Source organism: Agelaius phoeniceus, chromosome 9 (genome assembly GCF_051311805.1).
Source record: "Agelaius phoeniceus isolate bAgePho1 chromosome 9, bAgePho1.hap1, whole genome shotgun sequence".
Classification (NCBI taxonomy): Eukaryota; Metazoa; Chordata; class Aves; order Passeriformes; family Icteridae; genus Agelaius; species Agelaius phoeniceus.
This window is the reverse complement of record NC_135273.1, coordinates 9,823,555-9,844,228: the sequence shown is the minus strand read 5'-3', so window position 1 is coordinate 9,844,228 and position 20,674 is coordinate 9,823,555. Positions and strand designations below refer to the sequence as shown.

The following is a 20,674-nucleotide window of genomic DNA, read 5'->3' as shown; positions in this document are numbered from 1 at the left end:
GCCTCGGCCGCCTGGGCCGCGTCCAGCGCCGCCCTCTGCAGCTTCTCCAGCTTCTCCAGCGACACCGACTTGAGGGGCAGGATCTTGGGCTTGCACAGCACCATGGCGGCCGTGTCCTCCACCGAGAGCTGCCCTGCAAAGGGAGAGAAGGGCCGTGAGCGAGTGCCGGGCAGGGTCGGGCGGTGCTCGCTGCCGTACCTTGCTTGGGCAGCACCTCCCGCAGCACTCCCGTCCCCTCCGGCATGGCGGCTCCGGCACGGCCCCGGCCCCGGGGCCAACTACAGCTCCCAGCTTGCACTGCGCGGCGCCACGCCCACGCACCCCTCTCGTGCCCCCCCGGTGTGTGCTGGGAGTGGTAGGCTTAACGGGGCTCCGGCTGCCCCAATGCGCGCTGGGAACTGTAGTCTTTGGCGTGGAGCTGCTCCGGGGCCGCCGCGGGCGCGACGGGAGCGGCTCCTCCGGGGCTATCCTGGTCCCGGGATTCTAGGATGCCGCTCCCCGCCTCAGCTGTGCCGGGTTCTGCTCTGGGGCGGAGCCGTCCCACCTGCGCGGGCCTGCCCGGCCCGGCGAGCCGCTGCCTGCCCGCCCGCCAGGGCCCGCCGCGGAACTCAGGCTTTGAGGCGCTTTTATGGTTTATTTTCTGATTCTGTAAATAAAATCCCCACCAAACACCGTCCAGCAGACGGGCGTGGCCAGGGCGTACGCGTCCCGGTTTTCGTTTCCAGGCAGCGCCTCGGGATTCGCGCTGTGAATCACGCTGCTGTTTGACATGTAAACAGCAGTAAAAGCCGCTGTCTTCTTAAACGCTGAGGGCTCAAATGCCGCCGAACCTGACGGGATCCCCCACAAGGGTTCTCCTTTTGCGGGATCTTTGCACCGGGAGCAGCTTCCCTGGGAAAGCCCCCGGGGAGCCGCGTGTAACCCGGGAGGGGCCGGGAGGGATTCACCCGTCCTGGGCCCCAGCGAGCCCCGACGCCGGGATGTGTTGTAATTTTAGAGTTTGCTAATGAGCTTGCCTGTGTGCCCTGCACACCCTGTGCGCCTGGGGATTGGCAGCTCAGGCTGGTAATCCTGCTAACCTGGCTCCTTTCAGTGTGCTGGGATTGAGATCTGGCTTCCTTCTATGCACAGGGATGGCAGTGGATGAGTAAAATCAGGTGGAAAATGATCTTTGCTAATAGTTGTTTTCCATTTTGCCTTGGTGGTGGCTGTCTGGGTGCTTCCTTCCCTCTGCTAGTTCAGGTGAGACCTGTCAGCTGTGGGATCCAAGGTTTGCTGGGAGAGTAGTGATAAAATTTTAACTTCCAGTAAGTGGCACCTCTCTGACAGTTATTTAAAGCCTTTGTCTGCATTGTTCCAGAACCATTTCCTTTTTCCTCTAGGCAACCTAGAGGAGGAAGCTGACAATCCCTCAGGTACCCGGTTCCACCTCGCTGGAAGCCTCTCCTGATGCTGGGTTGGAGGCCAGCAGAACCCACAGAGCCTGGGAGCAGGGCTCCTCCTCCCTCTTTGTGGAGCTGGCCAAAGGTAACTCTCCTGGGCTGCTCACATATTCCTTACTCACATATTGGCCTTTTTGGCCTTACTCACATATTCCACTTTCAGGTCAGAATATCAGCGTTGGTGAGGCTGTGAAATGGATGTGCTTGCTGGGGACATCCTTTTCTACCCCTTGAAGTGCTCAGAAGCATTCCCACTGATTTCAGTGGGAAAAGTTCCTTTGTCTAATGTGCTTTTCCATGTGCCAGACAGTATTTTTTGCTGCCTGGAAGGGAAAGGACAAGACACCGCTTTATGATGGATGTTTTTAGACCAGGGGATTTCAAACAGTACATGCAATTTGCAGATCAGTTATTTGTAGATGTTTGTCATTTTGTTTGTAAGAACCGATCCAGTATCTTAGATATGGCTATGGCTAAAAATGAACATAAAAGATACCCAGTTATGACTGAAAACTTTACACTGTGAAAGCAGGAGTTATTCCTGTGGTAGCAAATATGGCCTGCAGAGCAACAGAAATGAGCTGAAAGCAAGATGCTGAAATAAAATTGTAGGCCAGGTTTTTTGCCAGTGTCCTTCACAGTGCCAAGGCCACCTGGAGTCCAGCATTATGTGAACACTTGCATTTGGAGCCCATCTCAGTTGTGCAGAGAATCACTTTCCAAAAGCAGTTTTCCTGCCAACAGGGTTTGTTTGCTTGGTGATAAGAAACAATGGTCAGCTCAGTTTGTTGCTTGAGCATTTTAGTGACTGAGAAGTCTGGCATCCTGTACTAGATCCATTTTCTTAGCTACTCAAATGCCAGCTTGGCAGCCTATCTAGGAAGCTGATAGCACTGGGACAGGCGTGATTGTGGAGGTTGTTTTCAACAGTTTCTAGTAAGTCTGTTTTTAAGACAGCTCCTTCCTTTTTTCCTTTCCTGGGAAAAAAAAATCATAGTTACCACCTTCATGACTGGGAAGTCTAGATGAGAGAGAGGAAGGAGGCATGGGCATGCAGCTTAATATCCTACTTTTCAAAGTGCCTTAAAAACAGGACTGGGTTTAGTTTTGAGTAAGGCTGGTATTTATTCATAGTTATACCCCATTTTTTGACCTTTTTGGCCTCTGGGGTTGACATGTGCTCAAGCACCCATTCATTTCTCTCACAGGCCTTTCCAGTTCCCAGGAATAGCTGGGAAGCTTTTGCCAAAACCCTTCCATCTGGGAAAAGCACCGTGCACTTGCAGTGGAACTGTGCTGAGTCAGTGCATTATCTTGGTGCCATTCCACAGGGCTGAAGAAGTCAGAACAAGACTGTCCTTGTACCCAGGTCTCAAGTTGTGTCCCCATGGCATGAAGCTTCCCAGAGTCCTGAGACTCGACCTCGGGATGAAGCCTGGTGTTATTTGAGAAAGCCTGAGCGTGGTATCCACGGAGAGGACAACGTGCTCTAGGTGGCACATCCTTATTTTACTGATGTCACAAACAAGTTATTCTTGTGCACTGCAGAGAGCCTCACAGCCACAAAACCAGCAATAATTTTATAAATGATAAGCTTGTTTTCCTCCTCCTGTTCCCAGATACTCTGAGTGCAGCAGACAGCAGAGATGTGCATTGCTGGAATCCAGAGGGTTTCGTAATTTGGCAGCCACTTGCTGAAAGCCCTGCAGATACAAAACAACACTTATTTCAAGTCTTGAGAAACATCTCCTACTAAGTAGAAGAAAAAAGCATTTAGGTGAAGCAATGTTGCCAGTCCCATTTGTTTATGAGGCTTGGGTTTTGTCTTTATACATTTAAAATGCTTTTTATTTTCCTTCTGCTTTTTAAGCCTTTCAAGTTCATGTTTTCCATACGACAGGAAAGTCTGGAATCAAGTTCTTACTTTTAAAAGCAAAAATTTGGTTCAGAGTCCTGTATAATCATGCAGCTCCAGACATGGGGTATTTAAAAATAAAGCCACTTTGATGAGAACTACCCATCTTGAAGCTGACTTTCTGTTCTGAGTTTAAGTAAATACTTTGTTGACAGTTTAAGAAGCTTTTAACAGCACCTGATCTATGTTTGCTTTCCACTTGGATCTCTCTCTCTTTTCTTCTTTTCTCAAATTCTAGAGCTTGTTTCACCTCTCTATGTGCTGATGAGATCAGAAATGTAGTGTGGCAGCATTTGGTAAACAATGCATCCCAGTGCTTTCAGAAATACACCTGCAGATTTCATGCAGTTGTCCCTGAAGCTGCTGAGTGGTACCCTGGGACACAGAGCCCAGCTTCAGAGAGAGGAGGAGGAGGAAGGTGGTTTGGGTTTACTGGGTGGGGTAAGGCAAGGAACAGAAAGCCTGGCATGGCTCCCTGTGGGAATCCCGAATGCCTTCAGAGCCTCAAGCTTGATTGCTTGGTGTTTAACCCAGTCCTTGTTTTTGAAAGGAAGTTGACAGACAAATGATTTTTTTTAGCTGAGCTTTCTGAATATACTTATTTTAAGTTTGTTGTTTGGTGCAGTTTGATGCAGATCCTCAAGCTGTATGCAAAAGGCAAGGAGACGTGCCTGGAAATGCATTATCCAAGGGACACAGACACAGCTTTTTGACAGGCTGCTCTTCCTGCTAACACCTGGTAAATGCAGAGACCTGGCTCCATGTAAGTCCCATTCTGGGCTCCTAAGCCAAATGTTCTACACTGGCATTTCTAGTAGGTTACTGCTCTACTTGTGTGGTTTGAATCCCTTAAGTCTTTGGCCCTGTGCCCTGGAGTGCCAGCAGAGGCTTGCTGTAATTGCCCGTAAGTGCACCGTCTGTCAGATTATTGTTTAATTATTCCAGCTTCTCAGCACCACACACTGCTCTGTGTCTCTCTTGCTATCTTCATTTAATTGAGTGGAAGAAATTCGAGACTTGTGCTTCTCTTACATCACTTTGTTTTTACCCATCCTCGGCACATCCTACCATCAAGTCCCACCTTTTGTTTGCAGAAGTCAGTCTTCTATAGAGAAAAAAACCATTGTCAATATCTCAAGCATACGTTAGAAAGAGAATCAATATTTTAACACATGGTAAAGTCAAACCATAAATCTCTAAACACAATGAAATGATTGTATTATTCTCCCTTGAAACACCGCTCCTCCCCTTGGGAAACAAGAGAGGGAAAGAAAACTCTTGGATAACCAAGCCCTTGTCCTCACAATGCAGGACTGTTCTTAGCCCTTCTCTCTTTGCTGCTCCTTCCTCTTCAAGACCCATCTTTCCCCAGCCCATCCCTGTTCATCTCTTCCAGAGTATTACTGGGATATCAGCTCTTTTCCCAAGATCAGCTTGTGATGACCAGTTCCACTGCCTACCTGCTGCCATTTCAAACATCTCTGTGCTTCTTCCCGTCCTTGCTACCAGGCTCTTAATAATGTGTGTTGGAAAAATAATCTTTCTGAGCTCTCTCTGACACTCCTTGTCTGTATGGCCTATAAAAAAACCTGGCAACTCTGTCTGCTTTTCTTCTCTCATGCTCCCTGTGCTTGTGACAAATATGTGTCATTTTTCTGGTCTTACACTTGGCTTTCAGCCTCTGAATCAGAACACTCTTCTTGTACAGCCCCCCACACAAAGATCAAGGCTCTGGTGCACTATGACAATAATAGTAAATGTTAGGGTTGCTGGCACTATGCTCTAGTTTTCATGGCTCTGGGCAGAAGGAGTTTAATGATGTCCTTTTGGAAGATCTATCTGCACCTGAATGATTTAGTTTTCAGGGTTTTATTTAGAAATCCTCAGCTGAAACCCCCCTTTACAGGTGTGTTCCTTGACTGATTTTTGGGGTTGTTCTTTTCACTTCCTGTAACTGAACTGTAGGATTACTTATTTCATGCTGCTTTCTGATTTTATTTTTCAGCCATCTCTTTTCTTCAGGAAGGAGCAATTTATGCAAGAATTTCAGTGTGGATCTGACTTTAGGCTTTATTGCTGTTTGTCACCCTTCAGGAAATACATCCCTGGCTCCAGCACTCAATCCCTGCTGGCATTCTGAAGAGGAAGAGAAAATAATAGAGCTGCAGCTATTAAGACCAACAGGCAAATATTTTATTCAAACTCAACTTCTTCTTCCTGGGTCACTCTTAAGGAATATTTTTCTGATTGTGAGGATGCGAATGAGGGTTGTGTTTGTTTGTCTTCCTGGAGATTCCCCTATTCAGCTGATCTTCATCTTCTTCCACATTTCAGGCAGCAGGGCTGGCAGCAGTGACAAGCTGTAATCCCAAGGAAAACTGCTTGTGCCTGTGGCCTGGGTTAACCTGCTGGCAGTGATACGTGCCTGGGCAGGGGCAGCTGTTTCACACAGCTCAGCATGGACGTGCTGCCACTCCCAGCCACTTTTAGGACACAGGTGAGGTGTTTACAGCAATCTCAAAAAAGCCTGTAATAAAGTTGTTCTGCCTTCCTGGAGTCACCACTGCCAGAGACCTTTCCTCTTTCTTGGCTACTGCGGGAGCCTCCTTCCTTCAGCTTCACACCTTTATCAGCTGAAATGATACAGTCAAGAGCTGGCTGTGGTCAGGCTCTGTCTCAGAAGGAGGGGCTACTCTGCCACTCTTGTGGCTGCTGAGAGCAGGAAGATCAGAGAGGACAGCAGGGAGGTGGAAGCCTGCTCCCTCTTTTATGTGGAATGGAGTCAGGATATGCCCTTGTATGAAGCTGAGCAGAGAAAAGCTTGGGCTGCCCTCGCATTCCTGTGCACCGTGCCATTCCAGTCAGCCTGGTACTAATCTGCAGGGATCTCTGAAGGCATGAAACAACATGCAGTGCAAATGAAATCTGAGCCACACCACAGTACTGGTGCCAGCCTCTTTTAGAAGGCTGCCATGAGAGCCAAGGGAAACAGGTACAATGGTAGGAGATGCCTTGTACCACCTGCAGGCACAGACCTACAGCACTCCAGCAGCTCGTGAGCCATGTGAAAAGCTGGTGAACCCAGGGCCACTTAGACTTGAATGCACTTTCCTGGGGAGGAAGTGGCTTTTCCCTTGGAAAGCTCAACTCCCCAGGGTCTGCATGAGGTCAATGGAAAAAGTGATTTCTTCAGAATGTGATTCAGAGTGCCTAAGCACTGGGCTTATCTTACTGACTACAGAGGAAGCTCAACTTCTGTAGATTTAAACTCACTTTTGAGAATACTCATCCCCTCTTGCCCTTTAGTTGTGGGAGTTATACTAGACCTGGATGTGGTTAGTCCTTGGAAGCCACACTACCTACTGAAATTCAGGTGCTGCAGACCAAAGCTAAGAAAGCTTGTCTACCAGAGCACAGGAAGTCCTGTTGGATCCTGTTTTGTCCTTTTGAGTTACCCTGGGATGTCAGAAATGGATTTGCAAGTACCAGAAAGGAAAATTAAACCAAGAAAGGTTGGTTTCTTCATGGTTGTCCTGACTGGAGCTGGAATAATCAGCATCTGTTTCAGTTTAACTGAGTTTTCATTCTGGCCTTTCTCCTCTTTCAAAGTACAGGCAACTGAAGCCTTTAATTTGCCCTATCTTTCACTGCAGAGGAAAATAGGAGTTTCTAACAGCTGTTACTATCCTTTCTAGAATAGCTACACTAAAAAATACAGTTTATTGTCTGTTGTGAATGAAAAAGCTCTTGCTTGTTTCTGTTGTTTGTTGTGTTGACTTTGAAAGATAAATTGTTTGAACTGGTTGACTCTCCGTTTGTATAATTGAAGATTAGCTTGCTTGATAGCCTGCTGGATTTGTAGTTTTCCCTTGCTCTGAGCAAACTGAAGAACTGTTGGCAGTTAGGACACAGCACATAGTGCAAAAAGTTTGTGTTCATACGGGTAAATAAGAAAATAAGTTCATGCATGACATTCTGGATGTGCTGCTTCAGTGCTGATATGTCCTGTCTTTCCACCTAGAGGAGTTCTTGTAAGACCTAGGAAGCCTTTTATAAAAATTGCTAACAGACATGGATAGGTGGCTAATGAGTTGAAAGTAGAAGCTGGTAGGACCAGAATTAGTTTTTATATGGTAGTTCTAAAATCCTAAGTTGTGCTGCTTGTGTTTGAGAACATAGATACTCTGTCCTTTTATCATACATTTGCTTGTAAAAACAGTTGGAGAAAAAAGAAAAATAACTTCTTGTCACTCAAGTAAGCAGACCTGGCTCTGAATATATAAAAGGAAGTGACAGTAAAAATAGCAACATCTTATTGTACTGTAGTCCTTCAACAGAGAACCACATTTTGAGGTTCCCCTTCTTTGCATCCCTCTTTGTATTGCAAAGGCATCCTGCCCCAAGCAGAAGCTTTTACTCTGGGGGGTCAGAGTCCAATTTCAATGGGACAGAGCTTGGTGTCAGCCAGTGCACTGAGGATCAGCTTCCAGACATTGACAAGGGCTCTGGCTTTGCCATGGCTCTCTCCATGGGCATCTTCCAGGTTTGGTTTCTGTGCCTTCCTCTCTCCCCTTCTGCCAAGTGGTCCAGCCTTCCCAGTTTTTGTCTACTCATAATAAAGGCAGTGGAGCCAAGGTGCCATTCGAGGGGAAGACAGAAATGAATGACAAAGGCATTCACTATTTCCATGATGGGCATGGTGCTCACAAAATTAAATGGGATTTGTTGTGCCATCAGCCTTCAAAACATGCTTCTATCCCTCAGAATAACTAACCCCTTGCAACCCTTGGCCAAGAGACTGAAGCCAAACTTCTGGTAAACTGACAATTCAAGGGAAAGGAATAGGATGTGACAGGAAGGTCTACATAGATGGAGGTGTAGATGAGAGGAAGGCAAAATCTAGCGTGAAATTTTGAGATCTGAGACATGATAGTGGGAGACTGAGATACAGAAAGAAAGAACAACTGGGAATTAGAGTTTTATGTTGAGACTGGTTGGCAAGGAACTGACAGACAGAAGACACAGCAGAACTTCAGTACCAAGAAAGAAGAAGGAAGAGAGTGGAAAGTCAGGGGGATAGGCATAGTTCATAGTGACATGAAGAACCAGACAAGAGACTGGACTAGGGCCTGGCACGGGGAACCAAAGTTGGAGGCCCTGTTGGGGATTAGGAAAGGAGGGACAGTCTGGGGAAGAAACAGGTGATCCAGGTCTGAGAGTAGAGGTGGGGCACAGGCAGCAGGGAGGGAACGGAGTAGCAGGGGAGAGCTGTGGGAAGCAGCCCCACGCGGGGCTGAGCAGGGGGTGTGGGTGGAGAGGGGCACCACGGGCTCTGCCTGCTGGGACATCCTGACTTGCAGAGCTGGAAGTAGAACAGAGTTTCCCTGAGGCTGGGCTTCATGTTGGCTCAGCCAGCAAAGAATTTGCCTCTTGTGCTGTCTGCCCCAGCAGCAGCACAGGAACCACTGGAGCTGAGTGTCCTTGGCTGAGGCAGCAGCAGCTGCCTGCCTGGGGGAGGAGAGCAGGCTTTCGGGCTGTTGGATGACAAAAACTTTACAGTTGGGAGGAGGTAGTGAAAAGGCCACATGACTGAGGGAGAAAGGGTCAATTCATTAGTCTGGCAGCCACTAAATTAAGAAAAGGCAAGTGGGACTATATATCAGAGGTATCTCAATTCGATCAAAGATGATTCTGAAGTTGCTAGATTGATCTTGTGGTCGGCTTAAGCAAGCTTAACTAATTAATTGCTTTATTTTAGTTCATTGTGTAAGAGCTAGCTCCTAATAAATCACACTGTTTTGTAGAAACATGCTTGAGACAACTGTGTAAATACTAAATAGCCTTAGGAATGGTATTATGAATCTACTGAATAATCCAAATTCCAACACTCATCCCCCTCTGCTGCTGGTCTGGATGGAGGATAACAGCCACTGCTGCTGTTTCTCTGTCAGTAAAAGGGGTAGAAGTCTGTGCTGGACACACAAGGGTGGGGACACAGCTGATGGCCCATGGAGGTGCTGTGATGCTGCATGATCCTGCACCAACAGCTGTCCTTTTCAGGAGCACAGGAAATGCTACAGGTGTTACAGGAACATTATGAATGTTGCAAAGCCAAGCCTTTAAAAGTTAGGCAATGTCCAAACAAAATTGCCAGTGAAACCTTAATTCAGAACCATGTAGGTTATGAAATGCTCTTTAATTATATTTCTCCTCCTGCTTGTTTCAGTGTGGATGGCAAAGTTCAAGGTGCTTGTACAGTCCTGTGGGGTTTCTGGGACAACAGTCTCCTGATCCTGAGAGACCCTTCACTAATGCTTGTAAGGATTGTGGACTCTTATATTCACCCTCTGCTCTGGGACAGGTCTGTGCCAATGAGATCTGAGGACAAACATTGCTGATGGAGACTGGGAGTAGGTTGGTGCTGAGCTTTCCAGCATCCAGGAGGAGGGTACAAAATTACCTACTCCATTTGGGCAGATTAAAAACAAATCTTTCATGCATGAATTCTGCCTTTGCAAAAATGTCTGTTAGTTCTGATTGCTGGCACAAGTATTTTCATAGTATCAGTCTAATCTCATATGACACATTTAAGGATTTGCAGCAGAAGGGTGGAGTTAGCAGTGTAAATTTCTTGGCTGATTTATCTCTTGTGACAATTGTCCTGCTCTGCTTTATATCAGCTTTTCAGAACAAATCAGAGGTTTTGAGTATAAAGGAACATTTCTTTAGATTTCACATAATATTTTTTTTAAAGCAAAGTGAGTGGAAGCAGAAGTAGAGTCTCTAACAGAACCAGAGTACATGTAGCACATATCTTTGGTAAATATTTCAATGCTGAGGCAACTGGGCAGTGACACTTTGCACACAAAGGCCCTAAGAAATATAAAGGTTCATGACAAAACATTCAGATCCTCCCTACAACACTACAGTCTTTTAATGCAAATGGCTGTGTTCAAATTAAGTCACACAAGAAACATTTTTTTCAGACTCCAAGCTCTCAAGGCAAAGTGTGTATTTCCATGTCTTGTAGAGGATCCTGCACAGTCCACAATGAAGTCTTACTGATTAATAACAGCAAATAAACATCCAGTCAGTGTAAGAAATATTGTCACTAGGAAATTTCAACTGGTTTCTGTCTTGTGACCCAATATGCTAAAAATCCAATTCTGCTTTTAATACTGTCCAGCATTTATTAGTAAAAGCCCACATAACCACATTGAACTGTCTGGTTTGCCAAAGACTCACACAAAGGCAATTGGCACAATTTTGGTATTTGATAATTGAATGTGAATAGCCTTGTTTCACTGAAAGTAGCCCAGATGATTGCCAAAAGTTGTAAGAAATCTGATGGAAATAGCAGATACTCAGATCTGACTATCTGACGTGGCTCCCAAATTTACTCATGGTTTTGATTCTGCTGAAGTAGCTGAACGTGAGCCAGTCCAGACTAGCAAGTACTGAGATCAATTACTAGACTCCTATTAATTTGAACATATTTAGAAATTATAAATTTGAGATGCTACTGCAGTGCAGAATCCATCAAGGCTTCAAAGGGGAACTGATTGCAACCACCTGAGAACTTAGCATTAAAAAGCTAAACCTTTCTCAGCAAAATACTGAAAGATCTGTTATAACAAGTCGTCAAGGAAATTGCTTTTAAAGCCCCTCCTAAATGAAAGGGCGACTGATGGCAGGTGCTCTGTCACACTTGGGTATATTTGTCTACGCAGAGGTGTGGTTGTCACCCTGTGGTATCCCTCGCGAAGGCAGCTTGCTTGGGCTTAGCCTGAGCTGTCTGCTCAGGAAGAGGAGTCAGCGCACTGGTCCGAGGTTACAGTAGCTGCCAGCGGGGGATGGTCCCGATTTTGTCGCAAAAGGAGACACGGGCTTGTCGCGGTGCCCATGTCCATTTCTTTGGCGGTGTCTCAGCAGCTAAAGGCGCCTTGCAGCAGGAGCACTGAGGAGAGCCGCTCCACAGCACCCATCCCTCCAGGATTCCCGATCCTGGCTGCGCTGGGGGCCAGCTCGCCATCCAGCTGTTGGAACGGCAGGAAAACACCTCCTGTTTGCTGTAACACTTCAATGAACTGCACTGGGTCACCGACCGAGTTACGGGCTGCCCTCCGCACCGGGGGGCATCCCGGCAGCGCTGGCCCGACGGCAGCTTTCGGCGGGGTCTGCGGAGCCGGGCACCCACCCAGGGACCGCCATGGGACAGCGCAGGGGAGCCCTGCCCGAACCCCGCGGGGAGCCGGCCCGGGCTCCGGCCCTCACGGCCCCGCACGGCCCCTCACGGCCCCGCTCCCGCCGTCGCCACGGGCAACGCGGCGCTTCCGCCGTAACCTGGAAGCGCTCGGTGTCCGCGCTCGGCGGGCCCGCCCCGAGAGCCGCGGGAGGGCCGTGGGCGGGCGGTCCCGTGACGGCTCGGTGCGCACAGACGGTGGCCGGCAGGGCAGGGCCGGGCGCGGAGCGGGTGCCGAGCGCGCCGCGGGAGGATGGCGGAGCCGCACGGTACGGGGCGGGCGGGCCGGGGGGCTCGGCCGGGCGGCGGCTGACAGCGGGCGGTGGCCGGGGGCGGCGGGAGGCCGCGGGCACAAAGGCGGGGAGGGCCGGGGCGCAGGTGGGGGCGGCGGGGCGGCCGGCGGGGAGCCCGTGCCCGCCCCGGCGGGGCTGCCCCGCCCGGTCCGCGGGGCCCGGCGCAGGTGGGGCGGAACGGGCCGGGCCGGGGGCGGCCATCGCCCCCGCGGGGCTCGGCCGAGGGGCTGCCGGGCGATGGCAGCGACCGCCACAACAACAACAATAACAACAAAAAGAAAGGAGGAAGCTCCGTCTTACAGCCTCACCTCTCCTCCTCGCCGCCAGCTCTCGGTGCCGGGAGCTGGCACGGAGAAACTGAAGCGAACTGGCGTGTGTGTAGTGGCGGCGGCGCTCCGGGTAATGATTACCGGCGTGCGGGTAATGATTAGCGCTGCCCGTGTCAGTGCGTCCCCCACCCTCTCGCACAGGCGTGAGGCTCTTTTCCTGTTTCACCCCATGTATTTATTGTGGCAGTTCTGATGGAGCCACAGAGACAGAACCTCGTTTCAAAAGTCGTCGCCTTCCTGTCTAGCCAGGTGATTTTCCCGGTATTTAAAACAGAGAGGTGTGACAGAGAAAAGCGGTGTGACAGCTTCCCGCGTATATTTGTGGCTGTAGAAGGCGTCTTCACCGGGTTGTTCGTGTCTTTCCCTAGGAAATGCTCCAAAAGCTGTAGTAACCTTAGTAAGGTGAACGGCCGCCTTGACTAAAATTGCGACTGGGCGTGAGCTGCACAGCAATTCAGCAGAACTGAAGTTTGGTGAAACTGTGTTGCTGCTTCACTTGTCCATCCTATTTAGGAGCAGGTATGGACATGGAATTAAACGTCACCGTGTGTGAGAAAACAATTGTGAAGTGCTGAAATAGTACTGGTAATCTTTTAAGTTGTGTTTTTGAGATGGGACTGTGGAAGCACTGAGTTCTGCACATGTGCAGACTTTTGAGGCAGAATACTAACGATCAAGGAGTTGTATTTGTGTGTATTGTCGTTGCTGCAGTACTTGGTGGGGATTTTTTTGACTGTCAGAATAGAAGTTAAGATGGTTTTGGTAATCACTTTCAGGGTCTTAATTTTCTACTGTTTCTTGTTTACTTGCTTGACCTTATATATTGTTCTTTTTACCTCCTAAACTGTGTGTGTTGGTTTGTTGTTTTTATTTTTTTTTTAATCACTAATCATTATGATATACTTCTGTTTATAAAATCAAGGGCTTAAAGTAGGTGGTGGTCAAATTAAATCACGCTTATTTACAGCCATATTTTAGGCATATGTTGTATGGTGATCTTGATATAAACTTAATCTGGTTTTGGGAAAGATTTACAGTATCTTATGAATTTGTTATTACAGTACTGTGCATACATTTTAATTTTAGTAACACCCTTATCATCTTAATTCACCTTGAATGTTTTGGATTTCACTATTTTGTTTTCTATGTAATTATTCCTTGCTCTGGATAAGTAAAATGGGAGATAATTTTCCTAATTTGAAGCCGTGTTCCTTTAATTTTAGGCTGTTTGTCGGCCATCAGCATTTCTGTACATGTGGCAAGGCAGAGCATGTACATTAGGCAAAACTAATTTTATATGTAACCTTGTAATACACAAAGATGATTCCAGACAAAGCTCTCCTTGTGTCCACAGCTTTCCTTTGAGGAATACTCAGGGATCCTCAAAGAGGATGCTGTCTTCTTCCACGTCCCTCTGTGTGCTCTTTCTAGAAACAATCCTCAGCATTTTTTGTTTGTGGTGATGGCAAGGGAGGATCCATGAGCAGTTCTGGTTGTGAGTAGCTGCTGTTCCCGGTGTAGTTTTTCCTGGTGTAGTTTTTCCTTTCCAGCGTGGCATATCTGTAAGGCAGGAGGTGCTGGGAGGGGCGTTCCTTTGTTATGTTGACACTTTAATCGCACTGATGGGTGTATTCTCCTCCAGGAATTTTGTGTGATTGAAGGGATTCCTTCAGACGAGGATTATTTTCTCCAGCTGTCTCCCTGCGCCGTTAGCCCGTGCACAGAGATTAATTGCTCGGAAGATCACTGCTGTGCGTGTGCCTTTTAGGAAACCCTTGGATTGATTGTCACTTGGCTGTGGCTTTCTAGAAAAGCATGTTTCTGCTGGAGCAGCGTGTGTGTGGCAGTCCTGGCGTGTCACCCCGAGCCGGCAGCTGTGGCCAGCACCCGTGAAATAGGTGGATGTAGATGCTTGTGTGCGGGCACGGTGCTCATGCATGGTAATTGAATTAGGGCTGTCAAAGCATCTTCTGCCTGTTTGAAATAAGGATCACATTCTGTGATCCCTTCTTCACAAGGCTGAGGAAGCGCAGTGAATAACAAAGCTCTGTTTTGGGAAGGTTTAGTATGGTAGCAAGGAAATAAAACTGCCTTAAGAGACCTCAGTAGTTCCAAAACATCACTGTGGAGAATTTGGGTGGGTGCTAGGAAGGAGCCATGTCTCTCTAGGAGCAGATTCTCCTCCGTGTCTGAGGAAAGATGAAAACTTCTGTGTGTGGGAGGGGAAGGCAGGGTTGTCCTTTCCCGTGTCCCACCACAGCCTCTGGGAAGGCTGTCCCTGGTGCCCACCTTGCCCCTGCCCTCCCCAGCACCTGGATTTGGGATATCTGTGCTGTTCCTGGGTACAGGAAAAGCTGGTGCCATGTCCTCATGTCCAGCCCACCGTACCCTCCAGTTCAGCGTGACCAGCGGCATCTCCCACCCAGAACGCTTCAAGGCTCATTGCTTTTGGTTTTATTTTTCAGTGGATGCTCTTTTAATTGAAGTGAGGCTTGCTTTTCGCTCTGTTGTCGTAATACCTTGTATTTATTTTTACTGCATGCAACTGCATCTCAGAGGAGATGTTTCTGCCTCTTGCTTTTTGGTGGGTTTGTGTGTGTGTGAGAGGGCTGGGGAGGATGCAGTAGAGAAGATTAAAAAGCCAGTTACAACTGATGACACAGATAAAAAGAACTCTCGTTTTCGTGGAAACTGTACTGGCCGACATAGTCTAGTCTGTTTGATACAGTGGTCTTGCTGTGTTACAAAATGGATAAAATGTAACAGGTTGATATAATAAGCAAGTTAATGTTTGCTGTATTAGCCATTGACCTTAATTCGCTTGTTTTTTGCTGCATTGTTTTGCCTTGACTCTGTTGCAAAATACACATCATGTACTATTATAAATCTGGGAATTCTCCAACATCAAATTTGGTTCAATAAAGGCATTTTCAGGATATCCAGGTCTCTGGATGAAAAGGGAATTTTAATTACTAAGATTTTTTTCCCATCGTTGACCTCCAGGTAATGTATCTTTTGTATAGAAATTATGGACAGTTTATAATTTCTTTAAAAAAAGTGAGTTTCTGCCGTGTGGTGTTTTAGACAGTTTTAAGATTGTCGCAGTTTAAGAGGTGCTTTATCCATATTGCTCTACAAGAGAAATGAGAGAACAGAGCCCATCATGTAATTGCAGACATGCTGACTGCTGTGGATATATGAAGAGGCTGTGAATTGGTGTAGATAAATACTAGGATGCACGGTGAAAGAACTTTTTAAAACAATCTGGCTTGGCTGTATACTTGGTTGTTTTAGTATTGTTTTACCATTAAGGTGCACATGCTAGAAAAAAAAGGTAAATACTTGAGTCTATTAGTTTGCTTTTTGCTTTCTCTACAAAAGCGTAGTTTGTTCTCAGAGTGGATGTGCATTGGATCCTGGTTTGCACGCCTGCCTCCCTTTCTGTCTCAACCAGCGCTGGAGAGCACTTTTTTTTTTTTTTTTGCCACAGGAAAGTACGTCCCCGAATTTTCTGTACTATTTTTGAGCCAAGTTGAAAGTTTGCTGCTGTGTGTTGGTGGTGGGGGGTTTTGCCGGGAGGAGCAGCCCTGGGGACGGAGCCGTGCTCCAGCCCAGCCGCTGTGCTGTGAGACATGAGGCTGGTGCTCGCATGGAGTTGGTTGTAGCTTGCCCTCACCTTTGCTGTGCTAATCGTCTGCGTGCTTTTGTGCCCAGGGACGCTTCATATTCTGAGTGTGAGCCAGAGGTGCGGTGCGATCCAGCAGGCAGTATTTCCATGGAGCCCTGTTGATCCCGTAGATATTGTATCCGGTTCAGTGGAGCTGCCTACCCTGTGGTCGGAGGCTTTTTGTTATGCATGCATCCTAATTGTTCTTTCTGTCGGCATTGTGCGCTGACTGAAGGGGCTGTGCACCAATGCAAATAGCCTTTCTAATACCTTCCGCATTTGCATTATAATGGCTGCATAAATATTGCAGCACATCTCAATTCACTCACTGCTTTGACTGCTGGGCTTTAAAATAGGTTCTTTCTGTAGCACAGATCTTGTTCGTGGTTGGTATTGCTTTGGAGAGGGGTTCTGAAGTGCATCCCTATTAAATAGTGAGGCTTGTTTGTGATGAGGTGCAATTTTAACTTAGCTATGTTCTAGTCTCCCACTCCTTTCAGCCCACAGGTTGATACATGCACTTGGAGGCAAAAAAAATTGAAGCTTTAGCAGTTTTTCACCAACTATTTCTAAACTCACTATATTTGGGGTTGCAAAACATGTTTGCTTGAGGTTTTGTTTTGCATTAATTCCAGAAATCCTATGGAGGTCTGTGAGAATATTTCCTACATAAGGAATGTGAAACATTGTGCCACCGTTGTTTTGGTGCTGAAACATTTGTTGACTTACTGAAAGTGTCGATACAGGGATGTGACTGAAAGCAGACACTCTTTTTGGGAACTGGTGGCAGATTGCCATCACCTGTCTGTCAAAAGTTTGCTTTACAGAGTTGTTGAACAGAACAGTGATTGGTATCACGTACTTGACTCTTAGTGAATAATAGATGCACAGAGACTTTTTAGTATCATCAGAGAATGCAGCTTTTCTTGTGGCTACAGAAGCCACAAAAATTGCACTTTTTATTAATGCAATGTGTCAGATTTTGGGAATGGTAGTACATGAAACTAGTATTTCTATTTTTTGGCTAATTTGTTTTAATCCTAGGCTTCACTCTGTCTTCTGTGTTTTAGTGTATGAAAACTGCAGCAAGAAAGGTATGTTTAAATCAAATGTTAGGGGTTTTTTAATATACCTGACGTTAGTAGCTTGTCACTCTTCCACTTGTTTGCACATATTAAAGCAGTATGAGTTATTCAGGTTAAGGATATGGAGAATGAGCTTATTGTAAGAATTAAAATTACAGAAACTGTCTTCTGAAACAGTAAGTGATAGCATTGCAGGAATCCTAAATTTACTTAGGACTTCTATATGATGATGGACGATTCACTTACGTATGAAGTATTCTGTGTAGTGCTACACACAACGTATGTATTACTATAATACAGTACTTTTAACACTTCACCTGTCAAAAAATTGTGTCTATTAGAAGTTTAGAATAACTATATAGTGATGGACATGAAAATGCAAGGTTAAATAATGTTATGTGAAAGCATAAAAGTAATCTTGAAACCCCAATACCTGTGAACACTAAGCTGTAGTGCATCTATGCTTAATGTACAGATATATATGGATTTTAATTATCTATTAGATATTACAGATAATGTTGGTTTAGTACATCAAGAAATCTGGCAAAACCACTTCAGGATTTGCAGTTGTATTTAGATCTGTGTTTTCAATGTCTCCATCCTAATAGGAATTAGTAATAAATCAGAAATTGAGGAGTTATTTCATGACAGTTTGAATGGTCAGAACAATCCATTGGTCTGGCATGTTGTCTTGACTGGGAAGAAAAGTTAGTATATTTATTACTTTTATGAAGAAATACCTGACTGGCAGCCAAAACAACCAGGGCCCGATATTTGTTTGTAGCTGAGGTGCAGCAATGATCGTGGGGAGTCAGATTTCTCTCTTTTCCTTTTCCTTTCTCTTGCCTGTGCCCCAGCCATTTAAATCTTGGCAAATAGGGGATTTTGCTTTCTCTTTGTTATGAGGCTTCTGTCCTGTGACTGCCAGTAATGGTGGTCTGTGTAATTGTAGCATGTGAACTGTCCAGTCTCCTTTATAATAAGATTCCTGACTGTTGTAAATTTGTTTGATGCTGAAAGTTGTTATCTGTTTTGTAATACACAGCATTAATCGTGGTTATTGAGAATTGTCCTGGGAGGAAATACTCATGTTGTGTCAAAAGGCTCAGAGCAAAAAAAACAAAAGCTCTTTTTTACTATTTCTTAACTGTTGCATAGACTTGTCTTTTATAAACAAAAGAAACCTATTCAGTGTGTCACAACTTAAAGCTTATATTGCACAGTAGTGAAGGTTGTAGTAAATCTATAGATAATTAGCTAAAGCTCTGTGTTCAGTGCAACAGCAGGTGCTGAGTAAAGTGCATTGTGCTATGGAAAGGTTCAGACTCTTAGCTTCAGTCTTCCTTTTTTGTTTGTGTTAGACCTAATCTAGCATCATTCCATCCTCATTAAAAAAAGAACACCTTGTAATCTCTCTCACTGCTTCTCTCCAACTCAACCCCCCCCCCCCCGCCCCCACTCAACCTGCAGCTGACCAAGGCAAAGAAAAAATTGAGCAATCATTATTCTCTTCATTAGATGAGAAGTTGTGTTTCTGAATTTGTGGTGTTGGAGTTTTGTGCTTTGTTATATTCCCCTTCCCCCTCTGCTGCAGAAAAGCAGAACTATGCATTTCTTTTAATTCCAAGGGATAACTACACAGCCAGGAGTCTTTTGCAGATTGCTGCAAATACCAGCTCCTGTTTAGAAGCGTGTGGTTACATGGAGTTACTGTGTGTAGCAGAGAGAAAATGACTTCAGGAGCGAACTGTATGTCTCCTGGAGGCATCAGGTGGCTTAATATGTAAACAAAAGTCCCCTGCAGTCAAAAATAGATCTTTATAAAAAGAAATAGTGCAAAAAGTGGCCTCCTAAACAAGGAAGTGGAGGGCTAACAGAGAATTCATCTGTGTAGTCCTGCAAAATGCTGATCATAGCAGAATATGAAGGATTTACCGTGAAATCCCATTTTGCTGTTGCTTCTGATGTAGCACTTAGAGTACATGACTTTTAAAAATGGTACATGTAGAGAAATGACTGTACAATCAAAGGGTCTAAAGCCAAGAATATATAATATGCATAATTTGGAGTCATTTGCACAAATTTCTTATTGAAGGGATGCATGGGTTAAAAGAAACCTCAGCTCAAATGTTCTTGTTAATATGTTAAATTGTGACAATTACTTTTCTAATAGTTCTTCAAATCTGATGGCTATTGTTCAGTACTTACAAAACCAAAAATATTACTTATTAAAGAGAACTTTATAATACTGGCAGTTGCATGGGCTTTATTGAATTTAAAATTGTAGATTTCATGAAAAGGGAAATTCGTATTAGTAAATAGCACAAATGAAAATACCTGGGAGTTTGTTTTAGTGCAGCAGATTTTGTTTTGGTAAGTCTGTTCAGGTCTTTTGGACTCTGACAGTGTGCAGATATGATCACAGATTTCAGGTAATCATATTTGTTTTTCACGATGGACTATGTATTTGCTTTTTGGAATACTCAAAAAATTGTTTGGCAGCTGTCTTTATAGCATACTGTGTGTGACAGGCCTAGCTAGGAGGGAACAAAAGTATTATACCTATGAGTTGTAATTCTGAATTTAAATACAACAAGATGGATTTTTTCCCCCCGTGATTTCATGTATAAATTTATTTTCTATGTTTTAGGTCATCATTAGGGACATTTTTACAGTAGTAATTTCTCTTTTCCCCATAAGAAGTCTTCAGATAAGTCTTTGTAGTTGTTTCTTGCATTTAGGCTGTATCCTGTCTTGTCTTTTAAAACTTATCTTTTTGCAGGGTGGCTCTTTGGAGAAGCCCTAAGTCATACCCAGCTATCGAGGTTTCAGTTACATGTTCTCACTGTAGTATCATGTTTTCTTCTTCTAAACTGAGATGCTGTTTATTGAACCAATTAGCTGCTGGGTGCAAGCCAGAACTTTCTCCTGAAATCAGAATTAATGAATAAACAAATTCCTCTGGAAGGATTCCTGTTCTCACCGGGCAGTGACAGTTAACGTGTGACAAGGGCACTGTTCGTGCCCTGTCACCTCGGTGCCCGTGTGTGTGTCTGGGTCTGTACTCACCCCTGCCAAAATCCATGGGGTAAACTTCTGACAATGGATCACAACGTTCATATCACATATTTGATGGTATGTCTGTCTTGGGCTGGTTTTGAAACCATTCCAGCTCTTGTGCAGTCAGCAGATGGGATGCATACGCCTTCATTAGCAAGCAGTTAACTCCGCTGGTAGGGCTGAGTTTCCATCACGCTCGGGGTCTGTGACTTGGCTCTTTCTGCATTCCAGCTCCCACTGTTTGTTCTGCTGTCTCCAAGAAGAAATCGACAGGAGCATTACATGCTCCTGCCCTCCTGTGGTAACGAAAACCCAAATGTTTTCCTCAAAATCAGGTTGTGTAAAAATAAAAGAGAGAGAGAGAGGAGAACAAGGAACTCGTTTTTCTCTTCTGGAGCAGCTGCTCACATCTCAAGATGTGCATTTGCCTTTGGTGAGGTGTTCTGCTTCAGAAGCCCTGGAAAAATCACAGTTATTTCTGAATTTGCTGCTGCAGTATCAAAAAGACCTTGTAGCCTTTTATAGTCGTGAACAAACTTTCTTGCCTTTATGTGTGATGTGTACTATCCCTTTTGCATTAGAGAAATTAAGGCACAAATTATAGGGGAGAATTTGACCAGCAGCAATGGCAGTGGGATAGC

The 20,674-nt window shown here is 45.5% G+C and overlaps 1 protein-coding gene and 1 long non-coding RNA gene across 6 annotated transcripts in view; both read left to right on the top strand.

The window, feature by feature from the left end:
• The first annotated feature begins 169 nt into the window (after positions 1-169).
• On the top strand, positions 170-5,621 carry LOC129123294 (uncharacterized). Of its 3 annotated transcripts, none has more exons than XR_013183443.1 (4): positions 170-1,527; positions 3,062-3,219; positions 3,983-4,120; positions 5,363-5,621. It is a non-coding gene; the product is annotated as an uncharacterized LOC129123294 (long non-coding RNA). The 3 variants fall into 3 exon arrangements; XR_013183444.1 differs by having other exon boundaries at positions 2,774-3,219; XR_008534671.2 differs by having other exon boundaries at positions 2,651-3,219.
• A 6,089-nt stretch (positions 5,622-11,710) lies between these two features.
• Positions 11,711-20,674, top strand: part of SHOC2 (SHOC2 leucine rich repeat scaffold protein) — a 63,241-nt gene continuing 54,277 nt past the window's right edge. The window contains exon 1 of one of the 3 annotated variants that reach the window (XM_054637144.2): positions 11,711-11,868. The gene's annotated coding sequence lies outside the window, so the exon portion shown is untranslated. Of the gene's footprint in view, positions 11,869-12,151; positions 12,292-12,600; positions 12,741-20,674 lie in introns of those variants that run through there. The other 2 variants (XM_077182889.1, XM_054637142.2) reach the window with 2 other exon arrangements.